The sequence below is a fragment of the Loxodonta africana genome, chromosome 14 (genome assembly GCF_030014295.1).
Source record: "Loxodonta africana isolate mLoxAfr1 chromosome 14, mLoxAfr1.hap2, whole genome shotgun sequence".
Taxonomy (NCBI): Eukaryota; Metazoa; Chordata; class Mammalia; order Proboscidea; family Elephantidae; genus Loxodonta; species Loxodonta africana.
In genome coordinates this window covers 12,696,431-12,704,667 of record NC_087355.1, presented here as the reverse complement: position 1 = coordinate 12,704,667, position 8,237 = coordinate 12,696,431, and positions in this window count along the sequence as shown.

Genomic DNA, 8,237 nt, shown 5'->3' with positions numbered 1-8,237 from the left:
CCTTAAAAGCATAGAAGAAATTCTTGATTTTTGCACTTGAAGAGAGAACGTAGAAAGTTATTTCTAAAATGTGTCTCTGTGTTTCTGGGAAGCTTCATTTCCCTGATTACATTAGTTTAATAATAAATTTATAACATAGTCCACTGAAAAGAAATATTAGCAACAATAGACTGATAATTAAAAAACTATTTACATTCATTTTGGTTGGCTTTCAGACTAGATTAAAATTCAGATTAGTTATTTCTGTGGGCCAGCAAGATAGTTCATCTCAGGAAAATTCTATTTTAGCACATTTACATGATAGAAACTGTTGACTGAAGAATTCATATACTATCAACTATTGTATGTGTGTAGCATCTATAGGTCTCCTATGAAATTAGTCTTGTTGATATAATTGATAAACGAAAATAATGTAGAAAATATTTCAGGCACAGTTGATGGCTTCTCAATACTGTTTTTGTACTTTCAAACAAATCAAGAATGTACTTTGACTTCTGTTTATGGTTATTCTCATCATGATTATGCATCAATTTAGAGCTTGAAAAATATTCAATTGTTTTATACATGGGCTCTACTTCTAACTGAATAATAACACAGCTATACAATAGAAAGGAAGTGTTCACATTTTTAAAATTACTATCGATTACGTCTGGTATTTTCCAGATAAACATTTGGATTTTACTACTATATCAGAATATTCTAGTCAAATTCTATAATTCATGTTTACTTTAAAAAAATTAGTTGTTAAAATATGCTGTTTATACTGTAGTTTATAACTAAGAATATTTCATTCATTGAGAAAAATATAACCTCAGTCCTCATATTCAGTATAGCTGCCAGTGTATGGTTGTAGCCCTGGTGGCACAGTGGTTAGGAGCTCAGCTGCTAACCAAAAGGTCGACAGTTCGAACCCACCAGCTGCTTCCTGGAAACCCCGGGGGACCGTTCGACTCTGTCCTGTAGGATTGCTGTGAGTTGGAGTTGACTCGGTAGCAAGTTTGTTTTCCAACATGTGATATAATTTTTTATACTTTGTGTTTTATAATGTCATATTAAGCTTGAAAATGAAAGAGCAAGGCGTTCAACATCTGTTGAACATTTGTTCAGCTAATTGAGTTTCAAGGATAATCATACAATAGTATCTTTGTGAAAGAGTATATGAAGGGTGTTTTTCTTTATAAGAAAATTAGTCTAATCAGGTGAGCTGATGTTTATGCTTCTCTCACTGGCACTGGGTTTCATACATATTATCTATGATAAAATTTAAAGTAATCGTGAATGTTCTTTAAAGAACATGTTTCATTTTGGTTTAACATTGAGAAGCTAACTTTATTATAAATTTTATTTAAAAATTAGATCCTGCCCGTTTTCTAAGGAGCCTTGGTGAGCAGTGGTTAAGAGCTCGGCTGCTTAATCCAGCCGCTCCTTGGAAACCCTATGGGGAAGTTCTACTCTGTCCTACAGGGTCCTTATGAGTTGGAGTCAACTCAGTGGCAATGGGTGTTCTATTTTCTAAAAAAAAAAATTTGAAGTCTTCTTTATAAAAAAATACAGTTTAAAATTGTATAATTAAAAATAACAACGGAACAAAACAACCAAACAAAAAACCTCTTTGGCTTATCCAACTTTCGGTTCTAGAAGAAGGATTACATCACAAAATTCACTTCGTTTACATTTCTGTACTTCAGAACACTTTTATGACACTGTGACCAAATGATTAGTTTAACATATGAATAAAGAAAAACATTCTAAATGTCATTTAAGCTTGATTCCTTGGTGATGTGATTAACTAACAATTTAATTAAGAATTAAGTCCATAAATATAGCTATATTTTATGATAAGACTTTGAAATTTTTATAAAATTCAATAATTCACTGAAGAACATTTAAAAAAAACAATGTGATATAAGCAGGGAATTTTCTAAGGTGGCAAGATAAATAATTGCCTAAATGTCTGTTACTTTACTGTGATTGTACCAGAAGGACCTTTTAAGACGTTAAACCTATCACATACTCATTTTTACTGAACTGCACGATAATTTATTTGTTTTAATATTGTTCAAATGAAAATAAACATCATTCACATAAGCCATGGTTTGCTGTTTCTTTTTTATTTTTAAACATGAATTTAAAATTTTTTAAAAATTAAAAATGAGCATATCTAAACAGGGCCGTGATAGATGGACCCTGTTAGAGTGGGAGAGAAATGTGGGACAGACCTTGCATTCCTAAAAAAGAAAAGAAAACAGATTCACTAGACTGGTTGAGACTGGAGGACTCCCCAAGACTACTGCCATGAGTTATTCTTCAGACCTTGAACCGAAACTAACCCCTGAGGTAACCTTGTAGCTAAATAGCAGATTGGCTCAAAAAATAATGACTATCACCTGTAAGTACCGTAATCCTTTAAAAAAAAAAATCACCTATATGAGACCACACGTCCAACAATTACTTTAAAACAAAGATGAAAATGTGAGGGGACAGGGAAACTAGATTAATAAAACAACCAGAACAGAAATAATTAGAATGTTCATGCATCATGAAGAACATAACCAACATCACTGAACAACTTGTGTAGAAATTGGTGAATAGGAACCTGAACTGCTGTGTAAACCTTCACCGAAAACACAATAAAATATTATTTAAAAAGAAAAAATGACCACATTTAGTGGCCTATTACACAAATGCCAATTTTTTTCTTTAGAAGCTCTGATTGTACACTGGTTTTCCCTACTGCTTAGTTCAACACCATCTTCTCCCAATGTCATTTGCTGTGCAGAAAGAGACAATAAACTAATTACATAAAGCTATGCCAAGCATACTTAAGTTAGAACGTCTAAGGGAAAAAAAGCCTTGTGCACCCCTTAACCAGATAATTTGATTTTGAAACAATCTGCTACTACTATGGAGTTCTTGGGTGATGTAAACAGTTAATGTGCTCGGCTGCTAGCCGAAAGGCTGGAGGTTTAAGCACATCCAGAGGTACCTCGGAAGAAAAGCCCGGCAATCTACTTCTGAATAATTAGTCATTGAAAACCCTATGGAACAGAATTCTACTCTGACACACATGGGGGGAACCACAAGTCAGAACTGACTAGATGGTAACTGGTTTTTGCTACTACTCTAGACCAAGAGCAGGTATTGTCTTTGCCACTCACCTAAAATAAGCGTGCAGATCACAAAGGAGGTCAAACATAAACAAAAACTCAGCAAACTATTAAGATGGGGTCGTCTGGAACACTCCTTCCCGGCTTTAGATGTTGAATTTTGCCGTACTTTGTGCTGTGAAGAAACTTCTGGTTACGAAGACAGAACTAGGACTAATGGCGATAAAATCAGGATTGGCAGCGGTACATCCCGTCATTTCCTGGTTACTGAGAACTCATACTATCCTCCTGCCCCATGCCTACCACTCAACGGTCCTCTCCTCCACCAAGGTCAGTCACATCAATAGGACTATTAAATATCTACTTTTGATAACACTGGACATCGAATTAAGTACTCTAGTGAATAGTAGAATTAACCAGACACTACCTGTGTTCAGCCACAGTTGACTTGGAGGAAAGACCTGGCAATCTAGCCTGAAAAAATCAGCCGTCGAAAGCCTTATGGGGCACAGTTCTATTCTGATACACATGAGGTTGCCATGAGGTGGAGTCAAGTTGATGACAACTGGTTCTTGGTTCCTAGGAGAGAAAAAATATACATCCCAAATAGCCAGATAAGATGACAGAGGTGTGGGGCGGGGGGGAGGGCAGGCGACAGAGATGGGGAGACTTGTCCCCGGTGCAAGGAGATGCCAGACGAAGGACAGAATGACATTCCATGGCGTCACAAATGTGAAAGATTTCTGACCAAGGCAACCAGACAAGAGGGGGACGGCATTTCTATAGGTGTGATGCTGTTCTCAGTGTCCAATCATCTTGAAATTGGGAGACAGGGTGCGCAATTTAAAGATTTTCCCTGGACACCTGTCACCCTTGCTATGGCCCTGATAAAGTGTAATATATTATTAGGGTCGTTGAGAGTGTACCGAATAAAGTGCTGGGAGAGTTTATCAGAGTAAAGGTAATTTTCACCTGGGATACCTGAGGATGATTTCTTAGAGGAGGTACTGTTCACAACAGAGCCTTTAAGGAGAATTAGTTGTCCCTAGATAGAAATTTTTTTTTAGATAGAAATGGTCCTACAGGGTTGCTATGAGTCAGAATTGACTTGACAGCAATGGGTTTTTTCTTTTTGATTAGATAGCAATGCATACTGAAGTTGTTGTTAGGCGCCATCGAGTCAGTTCCGAATCATAGCGACCCTATGTGCAACAGAATGAAACACTGCCTTGTCCGGCACCATCCTCACAATCATTGCTATGTTTGAGCCCGTTGTTACAGTCACTCTGTCAATCCATCCCGTTGAGGATCTTCCTCTTTTTTCACTGACTCTCTACGTTACTAAGCATGATGTCCTTCTTCAGGGACTGGTCCCTCCTGAAAACATGTCCAAAGTATGTGAGACACAGTCTTGCCATCCTTGTTGGTAAGGAGCATTCTGGCTGTACTTCTTCGAAGACAGATTTCTTCCTTCTGAACAGAGGGAAGATATTCCAAGAAAAGAAATTACATGAGCAAAGACTTGGAGATGAGAAAGAATAGGGCATGTCTGAGAAATAGTCCTATAGTTTTGGAGGGAGGTGATGGGTACAGGAGAGTGGGCCCTTTGCCTAGAAAGATAGATGTGGATCCAATCATGGCAGGCCTTGAATGTTAGCTGAAGGTTGCTGTAATGTATGGCTTACTTATTTTGTACCAGGCACTGCATCAGATTTGCATAAATTGTTTCATTTAATCTTTACCTAAAGAAGGGGTAGCATTATGCCCATTTTTACATTTAGGAGTTTCCTTTCCTTGCTTAGCATCAAAGAGTAGTAAATGCCAGAGTCAGACTGAACCCAACCTGTCTGGCTATGAGGCCCACACCCCGCCATGATGCCATGATGCTCCCATTAGACTTAATTCCACAGGCCCCAGGGATCAACAGCCACCTGATTCTATCAGTCCTGCCTGGAAATGCCTGACCCTGACCCATTTCTACAGCGGCCTCCTCATTGGACTACTGGTTTCCCATTAGCCCTTCTTTTTACACATCCCTTCCATTGCTGTCAGAGCTATCTTTCCGCAAGATTTCATTTCTTGATCTCTGAGAGAGCAGCAGTGCAGTCAGGGTAAGTTAGTAATTGGCACCCAAAACCCTTCACACCCATGCCCAAGCTGTTTTTCTATCCTTACATTGTAAGACTCTTGACCCCACCTACACCCTAGGCACACTAACCTTGTCACCACTTTGAACAATATCACCCCTTTGCCACAGGACGTGTCAGAATGTGTAGAAAGGCGTGAGGGGTGAGGAGGAAGGGAGGTGAGGTATGAGTATCTTGGACCCTAAACCTTTGCTCTTATTGTTTGATCCGCCAGATGCTCTTTCTTGCTTTCTCCGTCTGCTTATCTTCACAGTCCTGCTGAACTGTCACTTTAAGTAGCATTCTCTAGCCTTCCCCAGTGAGTTACTTGCTCCCATTTGTGTGTTCTTCTGTGTGCTGTCTAGTACAGCTCTCATGACCCTGAAGTTATTGCTGCTTACCTACCTAAGAGGAAGTGGTCTCACATGCTGGCACTGTCTTTTCCATCTTGGTATAACCAGTATCTAAACAGTGTCGAGCCCAGGGTCAATACTCATGGAGTGAGGGCCTGACCCAGGAATATTCCTGCCCCATGGCTGGGCAGTAGCCTTCAGGGAAGCCACAGGGGCCGTGTGGGGTGATGTCACCCCTTGTGCTAAAGGAAATATTGTTTCCTGAGAGGTTGGGCTGACCTCAGCAGCTCAACTTTAACCTCCTCCCTCCACTTTCTTTCTCTCCCCGATTCTAATTGTTATCTCTCTTACAATGATAAGTTCTTACCTATTGGGATTTATTTTTGTCTCAAACTTCTCTCCATTTCTCCATTTTAAACATCTTAACTGGCTTTCATCTTTAAGTTTTACTTCTTTCAATTTCGTATATATGTTGTTGTTAGTTGCCATTGAGTCAGCTCTGACTCAAGGCAACCTTATGTGCCAGAAGGCAACATTGCCTGGTCTTGCACCATCCTCACAATCTTTGGTATGTTTGAGCCCATGGTTGTCACTATTGTGTCAATCCCTCTCACGAAAATTTTCCCTCATTTCGCTGACCCTCTACCTTATCAAACAAGATGTTGTTTTCTAGTGATGGTCTTTCCCGATAATGTGTCCAAAGTAAGCTAGATGAAGTCTCACATGGTGAGTTCCTCTAAATCTCACATGGTGAGTTCCTCCTTCTAAGGAACATTCTGGCTGTATTTCTTCCAAGATGGGTTTGTTCATGAAGTATATGAATATCGAATATACTTCATGAACAAATTCATCTTGGACGAAATACAGCCTATATACACACACACAAATATATATAGAGATGGGATGTGGGGAAGGAGGGAGAGAGCAGAGAAAGTGAGAGAGGAGCCTGGTGGTGCAGAGGTTAAGCATAAAGCTGCTACAAAAGGTCAGCAGTTCGAATCCACCAGCAGCTTCACAGGAGAAAGGTAGGGCAGTCTGCTTTGGAAAAGATTTACAGCCTTGGATACCCTATGGTGCAGTTCTACTCTGTCCTATAGGGTCACTATGAGTCAGAATTGACTCAACAGCAATGGGTTTTCTTTTTTTTTTTTTGGTACACACACACACACACACACACCTCCACACACAGAGGCTAGTTCCTATGGCCTTTTTTCAAGAGAATTGTTGTTAGTTGTCATTGAATTGACTCCCAACTCATGGCAGCCCTGTGCACAATGGGGAAAAATGCTGCCCAGCCTTGCACCATTCCTGTAATTGTTTGCAGATTGGACTGTTTTGATTCATAGGGTTTCATTGGCTGATTTCCAGATGTAGATCACCAGGCCTTTCTTCCTAGGCCATCTTAGTCTGGGAGCTCTGCTGAAACCTGTTCAGCATCATAGCAACACCCAAGGCTCCACCAAGAGACAGATGGTGGCTGCATATGAGGTGCATTGGTTGGAAATCGAACCCAGGTCTCCCACATGGAAGGCAGGAATTCTGCCACTGAACCATCTTAATCATCATTAAGTAAACTCTGTTGTAATTTGGCTCTGTGCTCAGGTCCCTCTTCAGTCAACAGGATGATATAAGCTGCTTCTTCGGGAGGGTCTCCTACAAGAAAGCTTTCCCATATACCACATCCTTCTCTTTCTTTGAGAACCACACACTTACGGTGAAGTGGAGGGCTGGGACAGGAAATGGTCAGGCACAGCCACACACTGCTTGACTTTCCTTCTCTGCTGCTCAGTCTCACACACTCATGACTCAGGCCCTGCCTCCTTCAAGGAACTTCAGTACATCAGTGTCCTAGTCATCTAGCGCTACCATAACAAATACCAGAAGTGGATGGCTTTAACAAAGAGAAACTTATTTTCTCACAGTCTAATAGGTTACATGTCAAAATTCAGGACATCAGCTCCAGGGGAAGGCTTCCTTTCTCTGTTGGCTCTGGAAGAAGGCCCTTGTCCTCAATCTTCCCATGGTTGAGAAGCTTCTCAGGCACAGGGACCCCAGGTCCAAAGAACATGCTCTGCTCCCAGCACTGCTTTCTTGGTGGTATGAGGTCCCCAACTCTCTGCTTGCTTCTCTTTCCTTTTATCTCTTAAGAGATAAAAGGTGGTGCAGGCCAAACCCCAAGGAAACTCCCTTTACATTGGATCAGGGAGGTGACCTTAGTAAGGGTGGTGTTACAATCCCACCCTAATCCTCTTAACATAAAATTACAATCACAAAATAGAGGATAACCATATAATACTGGGAATCATGGCCTAACCAAGTTGACACATATTTTTGGGGGGATGCAATTCAATCCATGACAATCAGTCACCTCTGAAAGTTTCTGAGCCCCATATTACCTAAATTCAAATTCTTTCCCACAGGACCTCTGTGCCCCGTGGAAATCAATCAAGGGCAGAAGCTGAACATCTCTTTAAGTGTCCAAATATTCCACAGTAGTTAAGAAGTAGCAAGGCCAAACACAGACCCTCCAACTTCACACTCTGTCTCATGATTGATAAACTCAGATTAGAATTGTTTGTCCCCCTGAATCTAGCTAACCACAGAGAAAAACATTGACACACCCTTTGCTTGCAAAACAACTCCACCTGTAA